Source organism: Moschus berezovskii, chromosome 12 (assembly GCF_049115385.1).
Source record: "Moschus berezovskii isolate FMDL1 chromosome 12, NW_MosBer_1.0, whole genome shotgun sequence".
Taxonomy (NCBI): Eukaryota; Metazoa; Chordata; class Mammalia; order Artiodactyla; family Moschidae; genus Moschus; species Moschus berezovskii.
The window spans coordinates 54751587-54778517 of record NC_142471.1 but is presented as its reverse complement, the minus strand read 5'-3'; the positions used below and the strand labels follow the sequence as shown (position 1 = coordinate 54778517).

At 42.3% G+C, this 26931-nt stretch overlaps 1 protein-coding gene and 1 long non-coding RNA gene across 22 annotated transcripts in view; one reads left to right on the top strand and one right to left on the bottom strand.

Moving 5' to 3' along the window:
* Positions 1 to 26931, top strand: part of SGMS1 (sphingomyelin synthase 1) — a 336904-nt gene that overhangs the window by 64185 nt on the left and 245788 nt on the right. The window lies entirely within an intron of this gene.
* On the bottom strand, positions 15928 to 20723 carry LOC148775998 (uncharacterized). The gene is made up of 4 exons (XR_016038760.1): positions 20585 to 20723; positions 18057 to 18202; positions 17282 to 17363; positions 15928 to 16039 (listed from the first exon to the last, which is right to left on the bottom strand). It is a non-coding gene; the product is annotated as an uncharacterized LOC148775998 (long non-coding RNA).

Genomic DNA, 26931 nt, shown 5'->3' with positions numbered 1-26931 from the left:
AGATTCCAAATAATAGAGATCATATGATATTTGTCCTCTGTCTGACTTACTTCAGTTAGATTAATAATCTCTAGCTCTATCCATGTTGCTGCAAATGGCATTGTTTTGTTCTTTTTTAAGACTGAATAGTATTCCATTATATACATATATACCATATCTTCTTTATCCATTTATTTTTCAGTGAGTGTCTTGGCTATTGTAAATAGTACTACATGAACATTGGGGTGCATGTGTCTTTTCAAATTAGAGGTTTTTTCCAGATATATGCCCCAGATTGGGACTGCAGGATCACGAGGTAGCTTTGCTTTAATTTCTTAAGGAATATCTATACTGTTCTCCATGGTGGCTGCACCAGTTTACATTCCTACCAGCAGTGTAGGAAGGTTCCTTTTTTCCCACATACTCTCCAGCATTTATTGTTTATAGATTTTTAAATGATGGCTGTTCTGATTGGTGTGCAGTGTTACTTCATTATAGTTTTGAGTTGCATTTCTGTAATAATTAACGATCTTGAGCATTTTTTCATGTGCTTGTTGGTCATCTGGAGTATGAGCCTTTTATGTTTGTTGTCAGATCTTTTGCTGAAAGGATTACGCCACCAGAAATCTGTGGAGAGGGCCTCTCACACTCCATTGATTTGACTTAATACTTGTCATTGTTAATATTCTTTCCTTGTTTTCTCAATGCTTGGCATTAAGGCTTGGTAGGTAGTTGTATTGCTAGAATCAACAAGGAAAAATATAAAACAGTGCATACACACTTCTGTACAAATGTATATGTATGAATATATGTATCTACAGTAAATTGAAGGAAAAATTGTGAAAGTTCCCACTAAGAATCACTTTCTTGCTGAGCTATTTATAGCTGCCTATTTCCTTTCTTCCGTTTTAACAAATTTTCCTGTGTTTAAGCAAGAGATGTCAGATGCTTCCTCCAGCTTACATAGCCGACTTGAAATTCCTTATAGTTTCACATTGGAGAAACAGATTTTGTTTTTAGGAGTTTCTAAGTGATGGGACATACACTGAATATAATCTTATCCCCTGTGTGACTCCTAAGTGCCCCTTCCACACTGTGGGTGTCTCCCCAGAGCTCGCTGTACGAGAAGCTTCATTCTCCCCTGGTGGTGAAAATGTTTCCCATGTCCTTTGGGCAGGATCAGCCTGCTGAAACTGCTGATAATAGACAGATAGACCTTTACAACCATGAACAAGTTACTTAACTTCTCTGGGACTCGGTTTCCTTAGCAGTTAAATGGGTTTAAACCTAGAATATATCTGGATAGACAGATCTCCCATATTCAGACATTAGGCCAAGATAACTATAGTTAATCCTTTCTCTTTTTCACTTTCACTCCCAAAGCCATCTGTGTATTTATTGTGTGTGACTGCCTTTGTGGACAGCAGAACAGATGTGGCAGCAGACACAGAATATGAGTGATTGCAGATGACCTGGAAGGAGAGAGATGGGCACACCTCTGGCAGCTGGATGGGAGTGGGCTTCCTGGGTATACAGTCAGTGGATGGGACACTGTTGTTGCTTAAAGAAGCAAGAGCAAGTGGAGGTAAAAACTGTGGTAAATAAAGCAACAATGAGGAGTCTTCTTTGTCCAAGCCTTGTAGTTTTAGTAGCAGGTCTTTGATATGTGGTGTGTACTCTGTGGCATGTTTGCCAGTTTCCGTTAGCTTTTGTGGTCTGCTTTAGGTCAGATTTCTCTTTTCCGAGTGTTGTCTCAGTGGATCGTTGTGGGGCTGCCCTCAATAGCTTCCAGACCAATGCATACTTACACTAAAGCAGTGACTGTTAGGTCCAAGGCCTTGAAATGTCATATCCTGGAACACTGACAGCATCCAGTTCTCCAATGAATCAAAAGATGTCAGCTGCCATTTTTCATCCTGGTGTTCTGGCTCATTCTAAGTTGCTTATCTGGGATATTTCAGGCATGAAATTTAAGCAGCCAGGAGTGACTTGTTTATTTTTTATGGCAAGAATGGGGAAGCTTCCAGTCTGGGGAATTAGATTCAGCACATGGGGATAAAAGTTCCTATGGTACCTTTAAGTAAAATGTTCTTATAATTAAAAAATAGACAGGTAAGCAGTAATAATGATGGTGTTAATGAGAGTTCATTGAACCATTAGCATGTAAAACTTGCCAATTGTACTCTGAAATCATAGGGTCCTGTTGAAGTAGCATGGAGGCAGGAAAGTGTAGTGGTTAGTATAGTGGACCTGGAGCCAGAATCCGTGTTTGTGTCTGGCTTTTCCCTGGTGGTTCAGATGGTAAAGAATCTGCCTGCAATGCAGAGACACAGAAGTGGGTTCATTCCCTGGCTCAGGAAGATCTCCTGGAGAAGGGAATGGCTACCCACTCCAGTATTCTTGCCTGGAGAATCCTATGGACAGAGGAGCCTGGCAGGCTATAGTCCATGGGGTTGCGAAGAGTTGGACATGACTGAGTGACTTTCACACACACATTACTGCTTAGTAGCTGTGTGAAAACTAGCTACGTTTCTCTGTGCCTCAGTTTCTTCTTGTAAGATGGGGGTAGGTTTAATAATAGCACTTATCTCTTTGAGTGACTGTGAGGATTGTATACATACATGTTAAGTGGCAGGAATAGTTTCTGTCATTGAGTATGTCTATGTTAGTTCCCTCATAACCTTTAATCTTACAAACTCCCATACCCTCCCTCTGTCTTTTCCTATTGTCCAGCTGCCTACAGTTGGGAAGCATGTCCCCATGGGTTTCTCTATGGAGGCAGTGATTTCTCATGCTTGTACAGAGAATGGCCTTGAAATGTATAGTGTCTCTGGAGCAATGGACAGGCATACTCATTGCTTTTTATAAAAGATTTGGGTTCCCTAAGTTCATATAAAGTCATTTCCTTCTTAAACAATAAAATTATTTTCCTGGTTGCCTTGGTTTGGTTTTGTTGTTGAAATACTGTTATTATTATTTTTGCTAGTTTAGATTTTTAAATTCGAGTCTGATTTCTACAACAGTTGCATCTTTTCTTTGCATTTCTTCTGGTAAGCACATTTTCCTTTTAAACGTTTCCTCGTTTTTATTAAAAAATTTTACAATGTTTAAAGCATATCTAGCAACAAGCTAGCTAACTTGTTTAACCTCTCTTAAAGTACTTCCAGTGTGTTCCTATTGCTCTTTACTCATTATTATGGATCTCTAAAAAATATTGAATAAATAAGAAATACTGTTTAGTACATTTACAAAAAAAGTACCCTATTTTTAATATTCAGATACTAAAATATGTTTCTGAACATGATCCGATAATGTCTAAATGATGTTAACATTTGGGTCTTCCAGCAAGATTAACAGCACTATGTAGAACCAGGATTTGTAGATGGCATACTCTGTGTAGCTTATTAACACTGACTCTGTGAGACCGACTCAGCACTGGCAGCGGACGGGACTGAGAACACACACACAGAAGAGTGTAACAGCTATAAGCAAGACCGGGTGATTGGATTGTGGCAGCTTCACTTCTACGTGCTCCTGGCCCAGTTCTGGAAAATGTTGGCCTTAACCTTCACCTCTGCACGTCAGCATTTCTGCTCCTCCTTTGGATTTGATGTCCTTGGATTCTAGGTTGATGGCTGAACAAGCAGGAGATTTATGATGCTTTCCTCCTATTTCTCAACTTATTTTTCTCAAGATTTGAAAGAACTGTACATTTTCCAAGAAATCCCAGATAGGAATTGCTGCAAGAAAACATCTTTCCCATTTCACTGCAAAGGCACTCCTGGTGGTCACCGTGAGCCCACACACCCTGTGTGTCAGCCCTCTCTGATCACACCTCTTAGGAGTCTTGCCCTGCTCACTGCGGTCCAGGCACCCTGGCCTCTGCTGGCCTCAGATGCACAGGCTTGTGCTCCTGTCCATCTGGAATACTCTTTCCCTGACCCATTGGTCCTTTTCCCTTCCGTCGGGACAGGCTCACATTTGCTGACCACTTAAATAAAGTAACCCAGACCCCCCCACCTTCCTGTCACCTCCCCGCCTTCTTTTTCTCCATGGTACCAATCACTTGTCTGATACCACTCTGGGGTGGTCCTGAGGGGCAAAGATTGCTGGTGTGCCTGCTCCATCCTTGTGTCTGAAACAGTGTCTGTCACATACAAGGGGCTCTGTAAATATCTGTTGAGTGAGAGAAAGGGATTCTTGACAGTCTTGTAGGGAACAAATGGAATTGGTGACAGAGACGAGTGAGGAGGCTCTTATTGTGGTCACCCTGAAATTTGGTGATAGCCTAAACCAAGGGGCTGGAAAGAAGAGAGTCAGGAGACAGGGTGGCTAGGGTGGTGGATTCCACTTGGCAATGGAAAAGAGGGAAAAGGGAGCCATGTGAAATATTCCCTGTTGCTAGCTTGGCAATAAAGTATACCAGAAAAAACCCCCTAAGCATTTCTTTTATAAAGCAAATTTTATTAATAGGATAAGGAATAACTTATTTCTGCCATTTGTGTTTATCTGAAATACAGTTTCTCAAAGACTGTAAGTAACCCTTGCTGAAATGCTGATTTTAATTTGAGGTCAAGTTTCCTAAAATGTTTTGAAAGCTAGCCGTGCCAGGAGGTTTGGGCCTCCAGGGAATTTATAACTTTAGATTGAGAGGTTTTTCTATATCCGGAAGCTAAACTGGATTTTCTGAAGGTCTGAATACTTAATTAGCTTTTTGGTATCTTGAGTTAGTAACAGAATTAATGTTTCAAATATGATGTTTAGAGTTCTTTCTTTTAAGAACTATTTCCTTCTATAACAATGGCCTCTGAGGCAAAGGCCTCAACCACATCCTTTATTCCACTAGTTCCTCTCTGGATTTACCCCTGAGGTCCAGGAATTGGCGTCTTATGGAGGGCTGGAGTAAACAGCTTATTTGGAGGCCAGGCCTTGCCCTCTTTCTTTAAGGCCTGGATCAGAAAAATGGTGAATTTCATGAAAATGTCAGTTGATTCCACTTCATGTGTGTTTTGGAAATAGATAGAACGTGACTGCTAAGGGAATTCTAAGTAACTTGGGTGAATTTAGAGTGATTCAAGGTATTTGTTATTAATAATTAAAAAAAAAAGCAAAGTTGATGAGTGTGAGGTTCTTCACTGATTATAGTTCATTACCTTGTTCTTAGATACTTGAGCTTCTTTTTGCTCTTCATCTCCCATATCGGAAGCTCTGCTCTTCTGAAAAACTGAGATGATGATGTGATGCTGGTGACACTGCCGACGTCGCCCCGTGTTGGGGGGCTCTGCTTCTTTCTTGTGTGGTTGAAGGACCCGGGGACCTCTGGGGACCGCATCACAGAAGGGAAGGGATCAGTCTAGAGACTCTGCAGTCATCTTCTAGCATGGAAATTCTGTATTCTAACTATAGTTATGGTAAGAAGAATGCAATAGATCTGCATATACTGATGTGGAAGACTGTCCATGACATATTGTTAAGTGAAGCAACTTGTAGAACATTTTTTGTGTCTAGAATAAGAAGCATACAGAGTGATCTAATCTGTTAGCAATTGGGGGAGTCAAGGGCAAGGATTTTCACTTCATTTATATTCCTTGGAACTGTATTTTATTCACTCATGACTTTTATAGTCTTAAAAGGAAAGCAAGCAGATAGTCAGTGGTTCTGTGATTGTCTCAATGGCCTGTGCTGGCAACAGCCTGGAGCCATCTCTGGGGACCCCTGCACCCCCACTCCCATGGCCGCATTGGCCTTGGGCTGAGCAGTGGCTGCCCCCATGGAGGTTCCTTCTGGTTCCTCGTTCCTGCCAGCTGCAGCCGTTTGCTCTCCATGCCTGAGTCCATTGGCGTTTGGGTTTGCAAACTCTATTTTAAAATTTTAAAATAAAGAAAGTGCTTCTTAAAAATCCCTAACTTTTAACCTTTTCAGAAGTCGAAGTTAACTTTTTTGAACTAGCAGACCTCACTGAGGTTTTGGTGGTCCCCGATCGACAGACCAGGACAGCTTGGCTGTGTGTTTACTGACATGTATACTGTCTGCTGTGCATCTGTTTGTCACCGCCAAGCGGGTGATGCTATCTCTCTGTCTTGAATGTGGTCAGAGGTGTGACTTATTTTCATTTTTTCCCCACAGCCCCAGTTCCACCATAACTTGTTAGTGTGACTGGTGCCTCTGCAGCTCCTCAGTTGTGAGGGTGTAGAAATCAATGTAGGTATTCTGAACTCCCACCGGCTGTGCTCTGAATCTCCTACTCACTATGCTTCTCGCTAAGTCCCTGTTTCTCTGCAGATCCCAGGGATGACTCAAGATCCTTTACGCTCTTCCAAGCCTAGTCCCTAGAGCTGATCCTGGTTCAGCTGTCTCCTTTATCACTCATGGGGCAGACCATTGTGGACTGGCATTTAGGGGTGTGGTGGGATGTGGAATTTGTTGGTTGTGTTGATGACACTTTTATTGCGTCCTTGTCCCATGTGACCAGGCAGTTCTCTGTTCATCTGTGGTCCATTTCTTGTGCTCTATCAGTGGGTGCCCTGTCTACCTGCGACAGCCCCCAGAAGTTGAGGAGGCCGTTTTCCAACTTTGTTGGATGTTCTTATTTCGTGTGTCTTAAGGAGATCTTGATCATTTTTCTTATGATATCTGTTGGTTTCTCATGCAAATTCAAGTCGTCATGGTCCATCCTGCTTCACCAGAATTCTAGGAAATTTATAGATTAAGTTGCTCAAACTATAATTTTTTTAAGAATTCTTGATTGTGACACCCAAAAGGAGAGTGAAGGTGGTATGATTTTTTTTTTTCTATATCTTTTTTCAGAAAATCCTAGTTTCTTCCTACAGCCCTACTTTGACTCTTTTACTCTAATGAGTACTAAAGTATGGAACTAGTATTAAAATACTAATTTTGCTAAGGTTTCCTGCATTTTCATAGAAGTCTCTTAAAGACTTTAGGAGTTGAAGTTCTGTGTCTCAAGCATTTGTGATCAATGGTGAGCCAATATTTATGATCAGGTACATTGTCTGGTAACTCCTAATTCACTCACGTAGGCTGTCTCACTGTAGAATGTGACAGCAAGTGGTGCCTAGGTTGTCTGCAGAGAATAATGGTAGATGGGGCGAGACCAAGAGGTAGAAAACATGCTGGGAGGGCTTTTCTACATTACGCCACGACCCTTATCTCTTTGCTGTTTTCAAGGGCCTTGTGACAACCCTGTATTGGGGCCTATCAGAATTGTTCCATCTGTTGCTCTTAATGTAAGCATAACCAAAGACCAGCAAATGGAGCATCAGCAGCTTAATAATTAAGAAAATACATCTTTGCTGACTCTTTGAACTAACTAATATAGATAGCTCCTACAAGAGAAATAGCTGTAGGCTTTTTAATGAACGGCATGATTTTAATGCATGACACTAAGCGCCTGTCTTAGAGCTATTAGCTGTCATAATTTATCAAGTCGCATATTAAAAGCCATGATTCAGGGAGGCAAGCATGAACTTTTCCACTTGCCTTACCTTGCTGAGGTCGTTTTAAACGTCCTAAGTTAGAAATTGGATAAAGATATTTAGTTTGCCAAACTGAAAATAAAAGAATATGACATTTAGCTTGGAGTTGAAAGTAGATTTTTTTTGCCTATAAGTCGTAATAGTACTGTAATGTAATAATAGTAATTTTCATTTATTGAGTGAGTATTGTGTGTCAGGAAACTAAGTGCTTTTTATACATGATCTTATCTAATCCACAGAGCAACTCTATGAAGATAGTCCCATTTTACAGATGAGACAGCTATGTTACAAAGAGGATAAACGCCTTGACCGAGGTCATATAATTAACTGGTAAATGTTAGAGCTGGCATTTTAACTGAAGGGGTTTAACCCAGGTCCAGATTCCTGACCACTGGCCCAACCTGTTTCCCTTAAGTGGATGATGAAACCTCACTTTGTCATTGTTTAGTTGCTAAGTCATGTCTGACTCCTTTGCAACCCCATGGACTGTAGCCTGCCAGGTTCCTCTGTCCATAGAATTTTCCAGGCAAGAATCCTGCAGTGGGTTGTCATTTCTCCAGGTGATCTTCCAGACCCAGAGATCGAACCCATGTCTCCTGCATTGACAGGTGAATTCTTTAACACTGAGCCACAAAGAAACCCTTTAAACCTCACTAGCTAAGGCTAACCGTGTCCTAATTGTGGACAGGGCTAATTTGACTTCACTTAGGAATGTTTAACCTCAGCAGAGAACACAGCATCACGATAGGTGTTGTGGCTGTATTACTTTTCTATGGCTGCTGTAATGAATTACCACAAACTTGGCGACTTAAACAACACATTTATTTTCTTTCCGTTCTGGAGGCTAAAAATCCAAAATTAGTTTCACTGGGCTGACCTCAAGGTGTTGGCAGGGCTGTGTTCCCCCTGGAGGCCCCAGGAGACAGGCAGTCCCTTGGTTCTTCCAGCTGCTGGTGGCTGCTGACACTCCCTGGCTTGTGGCCTCCGTTCTCTGGTCTCTGCCTCCTGGTCATGTTGCCTTTCCTTCTGTCTAGTGTCCAATCACCCTCTGCCTCTCTTTTATAAGGATACTGTTGTTTGCATTTAGGGCCCATCCAGATAATTTTCCCATCTCAAGAACCTTAATCACATATGCAAAGTTTTTTTTTTTTTTTCCATGTAAGGTAACATTGATATTTCTCCCGGCAATCTTGATTCCAACTTGTGCTTCTTCCATCCCAGCATTCCTCATGATGTACTCTGCATATAAGTTAAATAAGCAGGGTGACAATATACAACCTTGACGTACTCCTTGTCCTATTTGGAACCAGTCTGTTGTTCCATGTCCAGTTCTCACTGTTGCTTCCTGACCTGCATACAGGTTTCTCAAGAGGCAGGTCAGGTGGTCTGGGATTCCCATCTCCTTCAGAATTTTCCACAGTTTATTGTGATCCACACAGTCAAAGGCTTTGGCATAGTCAATAAAGCAGAAATAGATGTTTTTCTGGAACTCTCTTGCTTTCTCCATGATCCAGCGGATGTTGGGAATTTGATCTCTGGTGCCTCTGCCTTTTCTAAAACCTGCTTGAACATCTGGAAGTTCACGGTTCACATATTGCTGAAGCCTGGCTTGGAGAATTTTGAGCATGACTTTACTAGCGTGTGAGATGAGTGCAATTGTGCGATAGTTTGAGCATTCTTTGGCATTGCCTTTCTTAGGAATTGGAATGAAGACTGACCTTTTCCAGTCCTGTGGCCACTGCTGAGTTTTCCATTTCCTGGCATATTGAGTGCAGCACTTACACAGCATCATCTTTTAGGATGAGGAATGCTGGGCTGGAAGAAGCACAAGCTGGAATCAAGATTGCCGGGAGAAATATCAATAACCTCAGATATGCAGATGACACCACCCTTATGGCAGAAAGTGAAGAGGAACTAAAAAGCCTCTTGATGAAAGTGAAAGAGGAGAGTGAAAAGGTTGGCTTGAAGCTCAACATTCAGAAAACGAAGATCATGGCATCTGGTCCCATCACTTCATGGGAAATAGATGGGGGAACAGTGGAAACAGTGTCAGACTTTATTTTTCTGGGCTCCAAAATCACTGCAGATGCTGATTGCAGCCATGAAATTAAAAGACGCTTGCTCCTTGGAAGGAAAGTTATGACCAACCTAAATAGCATATTAAAAAGCAGAGACATTACTTTGCCAACAAAGGTCCGTCTAGTCAAGGCTATGGTTTTTCCCATGGTCATGTATGGATGTGAGAGTTGGACTGTGAAGAAAGCTGATTGCTGAAGAATTGATGCTTTTGAACTGTGGTGCTGGAGAAGACTCTTGAGAGTCCCTTGGACTGCAAGGAGATCCAACCAGTCCGTTCTAGAGGAGATCAGTCCTGGGTTTTCATTGGAAGGACTGATGCTGAAGCTGAAGCTCCAATACTTTAGCCACCTCATGAGAAGAGTTGACTCATTGGAAAAGACTCTGATGCTGGGAGGGTTTGGGGGTGGGAGGAGAAGGAGACGACAGAGAATGAGATGGCTGGATGGCATCACTGACTCGATGGACATGAGTTTGAGTGAACTCCAGGAGTTGGTGATGGACAGCAAGGCCTGGCGTGCTGTGATTCATGGGGTCGTGGAGAGTCGGACACGACTGAGCGAATGAACTGAACTGAAGGTAACATTGAAAGATTCTTGGGATTGGAACATAGATATTTTCAGGTGGGGGGCCTGCATTATTCAGCCTACCATGGTGACAAATAGAAAGAATTAGAACTTTCAGTCCACCTTGTAGGAGTATGCTTGATTTCAACAATTCCCTAACTGTTCTGCAGGACACAGATGCTAAAGATGTGAAAAAAATTTCTTGGTCTAACAGATTATGAGAGTTATAGTGTAATATATCCCTCTTTAAGGAGATTCACAGTGTACAATGAAGACTTTGAAAATTCCTAGGGCAGAGAATGTTGCTTAACTTAGTTGAACCCAGAATTCCTTAGACATAATTGATTAAAAAGCACTTCCTTTTAAGGGTACACCTATTAACATGCCATGAGGTACTTGTAACACACTTTAGGAAGTATAGTACTAATAAGCAGGTACTAGTATTTATTGCAGCCATGAAATTAAAAGACGCTTACTCCTTGGAAGGAAAGTTATGACCAACCTTGATAGTATATTAAAAAGCAGAGGCATTACTTTGCCAACTAAGGTCCGTCTAGTCAAGGCTGTGGTTTTTCCAGTGGTCATGTATGGATGTGAGAGTTGGACTGTGAAGAAAGCTGATCGCCGAAGAATTGATGCTTTTGAAGTGTGGTGCTGGAGAAGACTCTTGAGAGTCCCTTGTACTGCAAGGGGATCCAACCAGTCCATTCTGAAGGAGATCAATCCTGGGTGTTCATTGGAAGGACTGATGCTAAAGCTGAAACTGATATACTTTGGCCACCTCATGTGACGAGTTGACTCACTGGAAAAGACTCTGATGCTGGGAAAGGTTGGGGGCAGGAGGAGAAGGGGACGACAGAGAATGAGATGACTGGATGGCATCACCGACTCGATGGACATGAGTTTGAGTGAACTCTGGGAGTTGGTGATGGACAGGGAGGCCCGGTGTGCTGTGATTCATGGGGTCGCGGAGAGTCGGACACGACTGAGCAACTGAGCTGAGCTGAGTCTTTGGAAGGCATGGGGGAATGTCTTTACTGACTTGGTGTTACTTAATAACTTAAACATACTTGGAATTGATTTGAAAGAACTACTCTGAACAAATACACAACACTGAACGATACCATGATGATTTTTAATGTTTTCACTGGCATTGTGCCCTGTGAGTTACAAGGGTCCAGATACGCTATGAGTTGTGATAAAGGAGAATTTTTTCTTGTGTGGAATGATCTGAAGACCCTTCCCAGAAAAGGGACCCTAATTCATCTAGCCGGAGGAGAAGCAGGGGTGCATCCATGTAGGAGCAAGGCGCTTAGCCAAAGGAAGGAGGGCTCATCTGGAGAGAAGGGTCAGGGGTTCTGTGGATTATGCCTTGAATGTTAGTTTAAGGGTTTAGACTTGATTCACTAGGCCAGGGCTTGACACACTAGGTACATGTATGCCCTGTGGGGCAAATCCAGTCCTATGTCTGTCTTTGTTGGAACACAGCCACAACTGTTTGTTTACCTACCTTGCACGGCTGCTTTAGTGCTATATTGGCAGAGTAGGGTAGGCTTGCCCAGCTTAAAATTCTTATTGTCTGGGTCTATAAGGAAAAGTTATGCTGCTCCTGATACAGGTAAGGGGGGTGGCTATTGAAGGGCTTTGATCAGGAAGGCGTTATCTTCAGATTTGTGTGTTTGAAATCCTGACAACAGTGTGGGGGATGGGTTGGGGAATAAAGACTAGAGAGGGTGATGACCAAGGGGATGGGAGAGGAGAGAATAGAAAGAGACATTTTGGACGACAGTAGGGAAGATGGAGGAGCCACAGATAATCTTTCAAAACAGAATTTTAATTTTAGATTAGTTTTAGATTTAGAGAAAAGTTGCAAAGACAATACAGAGAGTTCCTGTATGTTCCCCCTGCTCAGTTTTCCCTGCTGTTAGCATCTTATATTAGTATGGTACATCTGTCATTAACTTATGATTCAATATTAATACTAAAGCCACATTCTATTAAATTTTCCTTAATTTTTTACATAATATCCCTGTTCTGTCTCAATATCCCATTCAGGGTGTCATGTTACATCTAGTTGTCATATCTCCTTAAATTCCTAGAGTATTAGATTATGGTTGTTTTCCGATATTACTCATTTTTGATGACCTTGATAGTTTTGAGGAGTACTATTTTTTTCCCAGGTATTTTATAGAATGTCCCTCATTTTGGATTTGTCTGATGCTTTTTCATGATTTGACTGGGTTATCCATTTTCACTGATAGTGTCAACATGTCTTACCACTGTTGATACTGATGTTGATCCCTTGACTGACGTAATGCTTGTCGAGTTTCCCCACTGTAAAGTTACTTTTTGCCCACCTTTCCATCCTCTATTCTTTGGACAGAAATCAATTTGTGCAGCCCACACATAAGGAGGAGGGAGTTATACTTCGCCTCCTTGAGGGTGGAGTATTTACAGAAATCATTTTGAATTCTTCTGCACAGGCTTGCATATACTCCCTCATTCATTCATTCAATTATATCAACAGAGATTCCCGAATATTTAGTTTATGTTTTGGGCTCTAGTCCAAAACTACATTATTTATTTTGTTGCTCAGAATTACTGTAGCTTTGGCCCTTGTGAGGTCTTTCACTTGGCTCCTGTACCCTTCGACAGGCCCCCATTGTTTTGTGTGTGTGTGTGTATGTGTATACAATGCATGAATGTGCATTTTAGCAATGTTTCTGGCCCTCCAGCATCTTTTAGGCTCATCTTGTGTATTTCCTGCTCCAGCCTAGAATCAGCGAGTTCTCCAAGGAGCCATGGCCGAAGGTAATTTTGAAATTTCTGGGTAAGACAGCACTGCCTCCATTTCTGACTCACAAACTTCTACTACTTAAATGAAGAAGAGAAAGGCGTAGGATCCTGGGAGGTGGCTGTCCATTTAGGGATTGAGGAAAAGTGAAAGTTGTCAAAGGATGCTGAGGAAGAACGGTAAGAGAAGCAGGTGGCTAACAGCAGTGGTAATAATACGGCCTCCCAGGTCGAGGAGTGTTTCAGAGCGGGAGAGTGGTCAGTATGCTTGTAAATCAAGAAGAGCATTGTTTAGGGGTTGATGGTATAGGAGTCTGGATATACTGGTGGGTTTGGAAGGAAGAACAGTAGGAAATAAGAGGGAGCTAGATGTCTGGCCTTGCAAACAGCAGCAAATAGAATTTGCCTCTGTGTTCAGGAGGAGGGCTGGGCAAAGTGGTGTGTTAGGAGAGTGGTTTGGCAGCCCTACGCAGATTAGATAGAGGGGTCAGAACTTGTAGTTGCTTCATTGGAAAGCTGTTAGAAACAGGTGTCTGAAGAAATAGTGAAGAAATGTGGGACCCTTAAGGGACCATTAGCCCATCACAGATTTTTGCATATACTAGGTTTTTTCCCCATAACATGAAGAAAAAAAAAGTGGAATTAGTGATTAAGCATTCTGCTTACAAACAATAAGCTTAAACAACTAAAAAATCAGGCTGTCTTGGGACTTCCCTGGTGGTCCAGTGGTTAAGACTGTGCTTCCATTGCAGGGGTGAAGGTTCAATCCCTGGTCCGGGAACTAAGATCCTGCATGCCATGCGGCATGGCCAAAAAAAAGAAAAGAAAGAAAGAAACTGGTGGGCAGGTTTCTCTGTTCAGACAGGAGAGAGGTTGGAGCTGATGAAGATGGATGTGATTAGGAAGATGCCTCAGCTAGCTAGACCAGCCTGTGCTGTGTTATTTGCATTGGGTTTGTTGGTTCCTGGTTCTTCTAGTCACTGGACATGCTTAACTGAAAAACAAACAAAACCCAGATTGTCCTAAAATACCTACCTGCCTTGTTGTAGTTATGTGCGCGTCTCTCCTTTTCTTGGAGAAGAGTTAGAGATGAACTTAACTTGAGCTCCGCCCAGGTTGGCGCTCACACCATCCAAGTTAATGGGATATGAAGTTTTAATTTGGTTTTCATAGGCTGACTCCAGTCAGTTTCCGAATGATTTCCCATGGAACTTCCTGTTTCATCCTCTTTTGGTGGTGGTTTTGTTTTAAAAGTTGTGATGCTTTCTGAGATAACTGATGGTGGAGAGAGACTTAATGAGCCACAGTCTTGCGGAGAGAATACGCCTGGGAATACTTACTGTTCACTGGTTGTTGGCATTTTGAACGTGTCATTTCTTTTGCATACAACTAGGAGGATAAATGCTCCTACACTTGAATCTACCTGTTTTATTAAAAGGGAAGCATATTCACTAAATTAGTGGTACGATCTGAACTTTTAAAAATCGCTCTGTTACTCTTGAAACATTTTGGACACATACCTCTGATTCTGAATTAGAGTCCTATTTTATTATTTAATTCAGCCAGCCTCAAATGCTGTGATTTGTGCATTTGGTTCAATAGAAGCAGTGAGTAGCTCTCCTTCGCCTTGTTTCCGCATCAGTCCTCTTTAGGTGAGAGTGAATGAGTTTAATAAACCAGGTCATCCTCATTCACGTGACCACCAGCCCATATCTATCAACCAGGAGCCCCTATTAGGCTCTTTTCTGAGCAGTGACACCCACTATGGGGTGGAAACAACATTTTGTTAAAGAAAACTGACAAGATTTCTTTTTAAATGAGGATAAAAATTCCTACCGCATGTGGTTCTTAGTAGGTCTAAGGGATGAAATTCAAGTGCCTCGTGTTCTATGCAGTCTTGTTTTTTAAAATTCTGTCTCTGGAATTTGCTGCAATGACTATGCCTTGTGTTTGTTGCTACAGAGTGCTGTTTATTTAGCAGGAAAATCACATGACACAGATCCTCGAGAAAGGAAATCGTTTGGTCTCCTCTCATATCATCCAAACAACAAAATCACCAATGAGGGACACACCAGCACTTCTTTCCAAATTCACTGCTTACAGGAACGGGAAGGAGAATTTTTAAAAGCACTGTTGAGGATGGCCACTTTCTCTGTGCTCCGCTAAGGCCAGGAACCTCAAGTATGCCAGGCACAGAGGGGCCCTGTCATTGCCTGTAGCATTGCAAAACTTCCCCTGTTGAGACAGGTTCCCAATGTTCTTTCCACACGTGTTTCAGAGAAACAGCTGCCTTGGCATCCTCAAAGCTTGTCACTTCCCCTTTGCTTGACTTTGGTAATATTGTACACATCTTCTTAGAGTGACCACCCGTGCCTCGGCTGCTTTCCTTTCATCTGTTTTTCCTCCTTTCAGACCAAACCTATGAAAATTTAACCAGATTATTTACCAGCTGCAAATTGAAGAGGAAGGTGGTTTCAATAGATTGAACACAGAAATGGAAATAAATGGCACACACTTCTCAATTCCTTTTGGGCACACGAAGAGGGGTGGTTGCCTCGGGTTTCCATCCTCGGGGTTTACGGCAGGTTTGGACAGAACTTACAGAACACGGGGCTATTTGCTGCAGGCGCCCTAGGTGTCATGCTAGCCCCTGCTTACACTTTCTGATTTTCCCTCTCCTTCACATTGTCAAAACCCGTCACCCTCTATAACCGCAAGGTTGCATTTTATTGTTGAACAAAGGCTGTATCTCAGGTTTACTTCATGGATTTTAAGTTAGTTGGACCTAATGCATTGGGTCTGTCTTAGCTTTTCAGTGAAAGCTTTTGATTTAATTTTCTGTTAAGGAAAGAACTGAAGGTGAGGATAAGCAAACTCAGTTGCAACTGAGAATCTATCTTAGAGATGAGAACACAAATGAAGTGAAGAAGACTCTTCAACCGACTTGCCTTCGCTGCAGCAGGCTTGTGACACGGTTCATAGAGTGTTTAGGTTCAGGGGTAGAAGTATGGGGTATAGAACTCCGGGTTCCAGTGTCGGAGACGGTGTTTGCAAGAGTAGACGCTGTGGTTCATCCCCTCCCTGTGTGACCCGCACACCTCACCTCTCCTTTCTGTGCGTCAGTTTCCTGACCTGTGAAATGGGACAATAAAAGTAACCCTCTCAGAGTAACTGTGAGGATTAATGGCTTAATTCGTAACACTTCAGACATGCCCAGCATTCAGTAATCGTTATATGATATTGTTGTTTTATTACCACATTGCTACAAGTTATGTCGGCACATGTGAGTATAGCAGGTAAGTACAGCAGACATTTAAGAAACAGATGCATCAGCACTTGTACATCCAGATGGGTCATTTTCTTGCTCAGAATGGCCTCTGGTAGAAAGGGAGTCCTGATTGTGATGGTTCTGCCTGTGCAGGACATTTTGGGGATGTGTGCCCTGGGATTGCCTATGATGGCTCCTTTACTGGCTAGTTTCCTGTCACTTGAGTGAATGTAGGTTTGAATTTATTTATTTATTTTTAAGTTAAAAGATATTTGGAATTAAGTCAAGTGAAACAATGTTTTGCTTTAAAAAGTTATCTGTAAAGTGTACTCACAAGCATGGTCATTGGACCACACTAAATTTTTGGTGGCAACATGCGGATTATTTCGCTTTGGCTTTTGGGAGCCAAGGGCTTCCCTGGTAGCTCAGATGGTAAAGGATCTGCCTGCAGTGCAGGAGACCCAGGTTTGATCTCTGGGTTGGGAAGATCCCCTGGAGGAGGGCATGGAAACCCACTCCAGTATTCTTGCCTGGAGAATCCATGGACAGAAGAGCCTGGGGGGCTACAGTCCATAGGATTGCAAAGAGTCAGATACCACTGAGTGACTTTTACTTTCACTTTTCACTTTTTCACTTTGGGAGCCAGTAGTTTATAGCTACTTCTGGCTGAAGCAACTACTCCATGCCTGGTTATTTTGCCCTCCCTTTCTCCTCCGAAAGTAGAACATTACATCCCTGTTTCAACTTTGGTTCAGGGATTCACTCGCCTGCAGGTTATATCCCTACGAAAACGCCTTTTTACTTGAATTTTTACCCCAAACCCTTTTGTTCTAATGGTTAATACTTTTTTGTGACTAGATACGTAACATGTATATCTACCTGCCTTGGCTTTTTACAATGACTTGATTGTCAGGCCTGCTGCGCGCATGTGCTGGAGCATGCTATCTCAGTCCTCGGGTTCCTCTCTGCACCCTCCCTCTCCCCACTGAGATTCCAAGTGATACGAAAATCAGCCTCAACTTTAGAGTCACGCCTAAGTCAGGTTGCCAGCCCCGCTAAGAGTCAGTTTTTCCAGCAGCATGTTGTAATGGAAAATATCTATTTACCTTGAAACATTCAATGCTCTGCAGAAAGTCAGCACTTGGTCTCAAGGAAGGTTTCGGTACCAACATAACTCCTCTGTGCTGTCTGGACGGTGGCAGATCATGTTAAAAACAGTAAAAACTAGGAGATTAGAAAAAACTTTTTTCTCTTTCACAGTTGGCATTACATTGCAGTAACTAAGCTCCCTTCCAAAAGTATGCATGAATGTTTGCTGAAAAATAAAAACTAATTAACAAATAAAATTTGGACTTTCTGAACAATATATATTACTGTGATATATATGTATATAATTTATAGACTTTTTTTATATTTTATATGTAATATACATTATATATAATATGCATCTGTATGGTTTTATACATTTTATGTATTAAATACATTTAGCTTTTCTGTTTTCTCACAAACTTTTCTTTATGGTCCTTAAAACAATTTTTTTTTAACCACTTTACTTTGACTCATGCTGTTCATAAATTCTCCCTCTTCTGACCTTTATTATTTACAGACAAAAAATATTTTTATGCATATTTTCTGCTTTAGCCTCAATGGCTGAAGGAATAGAAATTCTGGTTTCTCTGCTCTCTCTCAGTTTCCAGGTGTCTCAGAAGTTATTCTTAAACAGATGCCTAAGAATTCAATGAGTGGCAGTACTTCAAAACAGTCGTTTGTAAATATGTGCATCAGATCTTTTTGAATTTCTAAAAATAATTTGGAGGGGAAGATGAAATACACTTCTGGTCATTTTAGACACACAAGACCTGGAAAATTTTGTTTACGCACCTCTTTTGGATGAAGTGCAAGTCTTTGAAGAATGAAAAGCAGAAGTTATAGGGTGTGGTTGTCTTCAACTTTCTTTCCCACAAGGTCTAATTTGGTTGCTGGAACTTCAAAGCAGTGCCTTGAGAATCCGATGTTAGTGGTGGTGGCTGTGGGAGGATTTTAAGAAAAAGTAACAGTTTCCACCAGAGCGATTTTGGGCAAAGGTGTGAGACATGCAGCCTTTTCCATGTCTACGCACCAGCATCTTGAGCTTTTCCTAGTAAAACCTGTTTGCAGGGAAAAATATCAGAAATTCTCTTTGAAGCGAAATAACTGTCAGTTTTAGTGCCTTCTTCCTGGGAGATTTGTATTTTATCAGGAAAGAAAATGTCAGTCCTCTCTTGTTTTGTTTTTTTTTTTAGGTGGATGAGTCGTACAGTTGGTTCTAGTCATGAGTTTTGGAGATGCTACTCTAGTTCTCTTGATTGAATTTGCAACAAGCCGTTTTATCCCCCCAAATCTTCTGAGAGTGGATGGCTCTATTACAGTTTCAAGGATCTTGGCCCCATCTCCTAGCCTTGAATCCAAGTCCGGCAACTTACAACAGCTCTATGCACTTGGGATATGACAGGTGACAGGAAGTAGAGCTAGGTGGTCCCCAGAATGGGGGGATGTTCTGGGAGGGGCTCAAGATCATCATATAGGCCGAGCTCTGAAATGTCAGTTAATGCCCCTTATGAGGATGCCGTTAGGGTATATAAGGTATTTAATCTCCAGAGAAAGATAAAATTATGTTGGTGTGCCAACATAAGAAGGCAGAAAAGTATAAAATCTTTAGGAAATATTTTCAACAACAGGAGTTTTCTTGTTGCTTGAATTAAGTTGTTATGAGACGTGAAAAATTGCCGTTAAGTGCTGTAATTTAGAGAATCAGACACTTATAACATTTCTGCTGCATTAAGTCTTTACAGGTGGAGTAGCATAACTCTTATAAAATTTAACTAGATTGGAAAGCAGAAGATACATGATTGATATTTTTGGTCGTTTCTTCTTCTGTACCTACAAACCCCCAGATTTTCAAATCTTAAATCTCTCTTAAGATCTCTGGCCGTGGTTGGTCCAGCTGCCTTGTAGAGTTTCCAGTTGAATGTGTTCAAAGCACTTTAATCACAGCTGCATCTTGGTCTTCTCCTTTCTTCTCATCCTTTATATTGGGGGTCCTTGGCCCCCAGGGTCTAATGTCTGATGATCTGAGGTGGAGCTGATGTAATAGTAATAGAAATAAAGGGTACCATAAATGTAATGTGCTTGAGTCATCCCGAAACCACCCCCCAGTCTGTGGAAAAATTGTCTTCCACAAAGCTGGTCCCTGGTGCCAAAAAGGTTGGGGACCGCTGCTCTGTATTCTTTCCCAAAGTCACGATTGATTCCATTTTCAAAAAGTATCTGAAATCCACCCACTTGTCTCCAGCTGTTTGCCACCCACCTGTCCTGGTCACTTGGGTTACTTCGGTCAACACACCTCTCTTTCCCATCTTCTTGAAATGCAAATTTGCTATTCGCACTCCCCGCAAAAAAACCCAACCCAAAACAAAACCGGGGAACAAACACGCCTTACTCAGCTTTTCTGTACTATCCCATAATCTTCACTTGAAATTATGATCTTAGAGTCCTGTGTGACCTGGCTATTGCCGGTCCACCCTAGCCTGCACACCACCCCCGCCCCACCATCAGTAATCCAGCCACGATTGGTTGCAGTTCCTCAGAAATAGCATTCACTTCCACTTTCCTCCCAACCTTTTAACATTTTGTTGACTTCTATTTTTCTTCAGCTCTCCCCTTAAGATGCCATCGTTGTTGTTTAGTTGTTAAATCACATCCGACTCTTTTGCGACGGCACAGACTGTAGCCCACAAGGCTCCTCTGTCCATTGGATTTTCCAGGAAGAATACTGGCGTTGGTTATCATTTCCTCCTCTAGGGGATCTTCCCAACCCAGGGACTGACCCCGTGTCTCCTGCATCTCCTACACTGGCAGGTGGATTCTTTACCACTGAGCCACCTGGGAAGCCCTTAACCTACTCTCTTGTCAGGTAAAGCCCTAGGTTAGGTACCATCATGCTGCATCTCACTGGTAGACTAAGTCCATCCCGTTGGTAGACTCAGCACTCTTGGTATATCCCTGGTGCCCAGCGTAGAGTCTGGCATGCACTTAGTGGTGTTTGTTCAGTGAAGGAAAGTAGTGATATTTGCGAACAGTTTAACTTCTTCTAAATCTTCCGAGGGGTGGCCTGTCTGGTCCGTGTGCATGGTTCTTGTTCAATCACTCAGTCGTGTCTGACTTTTCGCAACCCCGTGGACCACAGTACGCCAGGCCTCCCTGTCCTTCACCATCTCCTGGAGTTTGCTCACATTCATGTCCATCGAGTTGGTGATGCCATCCCACCATCTCACCCTCTGTCATCCCCTTTTCCTCCTGCCTTCAATCTTTCCCAGCATCAGGGTCTTTGCCAATGAAGAGGTGTGCACAGAGGTCTCCCATTTTCTCACCTGTGCTCGAGGCAGACATTGCTCATCTGCTGTGACTCCCTTCTCTTGGGCTGGCTCTCTTAGTTACTGTGTGGGCAGCTGTTTCTGGTCTGCGGGCCCATCTGAATTGGTAGGTGGCACAAACCCTCTTTGCCGTTTCCAGTCTAGCAGGAAAAGATACAGCATTCCAGAAGTGTAGGTTCTTGTTTTGATCTTTAGACATTGGCGTGAACTCTTTATGCATTAGTTTGCATGTAGTCTGATGCAGGTAATCAGATGGTTACCTAAGATAATTTTTCATGAAGATAAAGTAAGAAATACTGAAAAATTAGTAAAACTATCCAATTATAAGGTGATAAAGTTACAATCAGTGTGTTTTGTATAACAAATACTCATCTTGTGATCAAGCACTTATGTGGAGAATAAAATATAAAAGTTTTAATACACATAAATACAAGTTTTAATTGCAAGATTGCCATATCTGTATATAAGTACTTTACAACTGGGACTCTAATTTCCTCAGAATGCAGTTGATCTCTCAGGTTTTAAAAAATAATATTTCTTTTTAATGGAAGGATAATTGCTTTACAATATTGTGTTGGTTTTTGCCATACATCAACATGAATCAGCCATCTGTATACATATGTCCCCTCCCTCTTGAACCCTTTTCCCACCTGCCACCCCATCCCACCCCTCTAGGTTGTTACAGAGCCCTGGTTTGAGTTCCCTGAATCATACAGCAAATTCCCACTAAATTTTATGTATGGTAGTATATATGTTTCCATGGTACTCTTGAGAAAAACCAATATCATTTAGTTTTTATTTTGCTAGTAAAGAGTACATTTCAAGGTGATAGAATACAAAGTATCAAGGAAAAGCTAGTTTTTTCTTTAGTTTACTGTCATTCTGTGGCCATGTTTCATAAAGTATCCTCATGGATCATCTATATCAGGAACACCAGGGATAGGTTAAATTACAGATTCCTGCACCCCTCAACTTAACTGAAGCAGATTTTCTGAGGCCTGGAAATCTTCATTTTGAATAAGTCTGAGCACCACAGCCATATGATACCTGGCATACAGTACATCATTAGTAAACATTGAACAGGATCTGTAAAAGACGCCTCATTCACTGACCTTTTCAGTCTCACCTGAGCGTAACGGTGACATCAGACAACACATCGCTGCCAGCACTGTCTGGTAAAAGGTGAAGATATTGATGGTGGCCAAGGTTGATATCAGTCAATGACCTTTTGCAACCAGAGCACAGAAGATCAACAAGGGAATTGTTCCCAGAGGCTTAGACACACTCGTCCTCTGGGCACAGACTCGTCCTTTGATCACAGCTGATGTGGGCAGAAAGGAACCAGGCAAGGCCAATTCGGGCCAGTCCTGCAGTGAAGGGCCTGTGCTTCTTGTCTAGGTCTCTGGAACAGCCCAGCAGGGTTAGGCAGGCAGTGGCCTTCACCTTTAGTGGGGCTCCCTGATTTCCTGCCCTCCCTGAGAGCCCAGAACGCAAGGAGAAAACTTGCCCTGAATCAGAAGGCAGAAATAATAACAGCATTTTAAAGGTGGCATTGCCAAGCATGTAGGCTGTGGTTTACTTGCAGTAACTGGTGTAATCAGCTTACCGGAGGGAGGCAGTCCTCGCTGCTGGTGAGAAAGCACGTCACAGCCAACTGTCACCCTGGACTGGACTCCTTAGAGAGGTTACAGCTCTCTCTCTCCCATGCCGACAGCCTGCTTTGCACCCTTCACCTTCTTTGATCCTTTGACCCTTTATGGTGCTTAGAATTTTCATAATTCCATATCAGACTGATAATTGTTTTCTGTCATTTCCTAAGTGTTCATTCCATCTCAGCAAAAAGAAACAGCGATTCTCAATGGGTGATGGTGTCCTCTGCACCCTCGCCCTACCCCACCCTCTCCACCCTAGTGTTTAGAAACCTGTAAGGACATTTATGGTTGTCACGGTGATGAGGGGTGTGTATCTTAGCACTGAACATCTTGAGGTTGTGGATACGAAGTGTCCCCCAGATCTTGGATGGTTGCATACAATGAAGGATTGTCCCGTCTGGAATGCTAACGTACCCGCAAGAGAAACACTGGAGCTCTTTGGGTTTGCCCACATCTTGTCCAGTGGTTCCTTGAGAAGAGACCTAGTGTTTATCATGTGATGAATCTGCACTACTTAATAGATACGGTCTGGGCTAAATTGCATGCCAGGAAAATAAACAAATGGTCGAAGCCATTTTTGTGACTGGCAGTTGTGCCCTGATAGTGGAGCTGTCACTCTTCTTGGATTCTGCTTTGTAGCATGGCCCTTCCTGATGGTATACTGTAGACTAGAGTTATGACCCAGACCATAAGCCTGAGCTGCTGCCACTGTTCCACTCAGGAAACACTCTGATGTAAAAAAAAATACCACTGTCTATTGTCCCACTGACACCTTGGTCTCACAAAAATAAACAGGGTGATGCTAAGCAAATTGAATATTGCATCATGAGATGGGGGTGGGGACAGGAAGATCAATATTTTATCATGGACACCATCCTAGGTGAGTGCTCATATCAGTCATTCAGCTAAAGCTATCAAAGAAATGACAGATGGATAAAAATTTAGGAACACAAAAGAGAGGGTGATATCAGCTCTTATTTTAAAGGACTAAGAGTTACACCAGAAAGCTTGTTGACCTAAGGATATCCCATAGACCCTGGGATTTGAATATCTTGAAAACTGGATAATAATTAGACTAACAGTAAAGACGACAGGAGCAGACTGGGGAGGGCAGCCGCATGACGCTGAGAGAAATGCAGACTGAAGTGACTCAGGGCCAGTTTCTCCTTCCAAGGTCCTCTCTGACCCAGTGAGAAACAGAGTGTTCTTCCCTGGACTCAGTGAGGCTACTTCTAGGAGTCATTTCTAAGGAAATGAGCAGAGCTTTGTTCAGAGACTTAGTTCAGAGTATGCTTAGTGAGCGTTGTTTGAAACTGAACACTGGAAACCACCCAGATACCCCAAAGGGCCTTGGGTAAGTATGTTATGATTCATCTGTGTAATGGAATATTCTGTAACCATGACAATGATATTGAAGAAAAATAATGACGTGGGACAAAATGTGTAAAAAATAGGCTGTCATTGAATATATAACATTAACCTTTTCAATAAAGAAATAAGTAAATATAAAGGGAAAAAACTTGGAAAGGCATTAATCAAAATGTTTGCTTGGAGTATCTTTAAGTGGTTGAATTCCAAGTACCTGGAATTCTTTCTTGGGGCTTAAGTTCTTAAAAGGTTTAATTTGAACATGTGTAATTATTTTTGTGGTTAAATAGCTTAATGCAGGAAGTAAAAACATGATCAAATGTATTAAAAGGTGCTTTGTCAACCTGTTATCCAAATATTTCAATATTTAATCATTTTTAAGTCCAAACATTCCTGGTGGTTCTGAAGTGCTGTTAGTCCCTCATGTCTTATTCTGGATTAGTTAGTACAGAGGAAATGAGGGTTCTGATCACAAGGAATAAATGTGAGTGAAGGTCAGTTAAACACTGGGAAGAAGAAGGGATATCAATGTTGTTGAGAGGAATATAGATAAATTAAGTCAAATATATTAATAATGACTGTATTTGCCCGGTTTGAGACTCTGCTTAGGAAATTCCCTCCTGATCCATCACACACTCATGTCTCTTAGGGTGGCTGGGAAACACCCACTAAATCTAGGCTTGACTCCCTTGCTCTGATGTGAGAGCGTCTCTGGTGCTATAAGGTTTCCAGCCCAAGGCCTAGTCCATGGTAGGCTTCTAGTCCCAAAAGGGAGGCTACTGAGCTGTATGAGTGAATCAGTCCATTAAGAATTTAGGTCTTATTTTAAGGAAATACTTTGCAGTGGCATTTCTTAGAATATACTCAGTGGGACACTATTCCTATGAAAAGGCTCCATGGGGAAAAATATAAAAGGAGTGGGAGAAACCGGTTTGTGAAAGGAGACAGGTCAGCATATCCACCAGCCCTAGGCCCTGACTCACATCTCACAGTTAGTGTGTGGAGGCTTTGGAGGTCTTACCTTAAAGACATCCTTTGGGCTTGGGTTAACCCTGAGTTTACTAACTTTAGTTAACCATAGATTTTTTTTTTTTTCACATAAAGATTTTTGCAACTATTTAGGTGAAGATAGATACTCTTGTATGTGAATCTAGGGTAGCCTTTTGTCTGGAGGCTTCTCAATTCTAGCTAGAGTTTAGAGCTGAGAGCTTTGAGTGGATGAGGCACTCAGGGAAATACAGAATCTTCCCCACCCAAGTGGTGTGTCCTCACTCTTCTGGGACCAACGCTGTAAAGTGAGGTCCAAGTTCACTTGATAAGAAGTGTCTGTCTAGCTTAGTGATCGTCATAGTCTAGGATTCTGTTTTTCTTGAAATCTCGAATGACAGAGGTTGGCAAGAAATACTTAATAATGTTAGTGCCTTGTCCCTCTCTTCAGATTTCCCTTCAGTGAGTCTATACTGGGCTTCCCAGGTGGCTCAGTTGTAAATAATCCACCTGCCAGTGCAGAAGACATGAGTTCAATCCCTGAATCAGGAAGATCCCCTGGAGAAGGGAATGGCCTGGAGAATTCTCATGGACAGAGGAGCCTGGTGGGCTACAATCCATGGGGTTGCAAAGGATCTGACATGAGTGAACGACTTAGACACACACACACACTAGTCGTTACTATGTGAAGCTCCCCTTCCCTCAAAGTTTTATTAATAAGACAATGGTCATATAGTACTTTAAAGCCATTTACTCCTGAAAAGAACAGGGTAGACAGGCTGCTAACCAGAGGAAGGGTCCCTGGTTGTCACACCTGACAACTCTCTGCCCTCCCATGCTGGAGGGAGGAGTTCTGGAGAGCAGAGGGGCTTGTGAGCCAGGGGTGGTTCCTGCTGACCCCCTTGACCTGGAGATACTGAGATATCGGTGGGCCTGGGCCTGCTGGAAAGTCTGAGAGGGAGAGTCAGACTGAGAGCTGATGCTTGCAGGGCCACTGCCACCTACTCTGGCTGCTGTGGTTCTGTTGGGGCTGGAACACGGAAGCAACTTTCTAAGTCTGGGGAATCAGCAGGGGTCACCCTGAGATAAGAGTTTGATTTCTTAAACTCCATTATAGTAGAAAAGAGGTATTTTCTGTAAAAATTGTTTGTACTGAACTCACTCAGTCATGTCCAACTCTTTGTGACCTTATGGGCTATCCATGGAATTTTCCAGGCAAGAATCCTGGAGGGGAGTGCCATTTCCTTCTCCACGGCATCTTTCCCATCCTGGGATCAAACCCACATCTCATGTAAGAGTCTCCTGCTGTGCCACTTGGGAATTAGCTCTGATAAAAAAAAAAAAAACAACCTCATTAGACCCTTTAGGAGAGTGCTCATCTTGTGAAAATGTGGCCAGTAATACATGTGGAAAATCTGCAGAAGTGCAAGTAGTGATAACTCTGGGCAGTGCATGTTTTCTTTTTCTTTTTTGACATGAGCAATAACCTTAGTGAGTCAGCTCAAGCCAAACCAGACCTCTTCACTGGGGCTCAGGCCCCTCTGAGGCTCATCATGGAACCGCAGGCTCCCTTCCTCCTGCCCTGCAGCCCCCTCCTTCACGGTTCGAAGCTCAGTCAAGTCCTCCTGGGTACTGGTAACAGGAAGTGGGCCAACAATGGGTTTTGACCCAGGGGATTAAAGTGTTCAACTCTTCTGAGTTCAGCAGGAGCAAACAGTTTGTCCTGTTTTCATCAAATGAGACCCCTCTGGGAAATGAATTAAAAGAAAAGTATTCCTGAAAAATAAACCTTTAATTAAAACTTTGTTACTGGCACCTCTAGTAAAACCGAGTGGAGCACATTACTCACAAGGCGATTTTAGATAAGAAACGAAACATCTAGATGCCTTTTCCTTTCTTTAATAATTCTACATTGATTTGGTTCCTATCACAAATGTGGAAAAACAAGATAAATGATACTCGTATGATTCTATTTTCTGGCTCCTGAGAATACTTAAAGCGTAGTAGACTCATTTAATTCTGTAGCTGGAATGAACCTTAGAAAGTCGGTTTTTGCTGAACATCAGGGTATAGGTTAAAGATAACAAGGACAGTAAATTCCTAGGAACCTAACTCTTGAGTCACACTCATGTTGGTAAAGGGATGGAAAGGAGCATGAATATCATTCCTGCCAAATGAGCTTTTTACTGACAGATGGGACAAAACCTCCCCCTCCCAATAAGTGATGTTTTCACTGCAGTGTTCCAAACCAGAACCTCCTTGTTTTTTTAACCACAGTGTACGCATGTGGGATCTTAGTTCCCCAATGAGGAACAGAACTCGTGCCCTCTTCAGTGG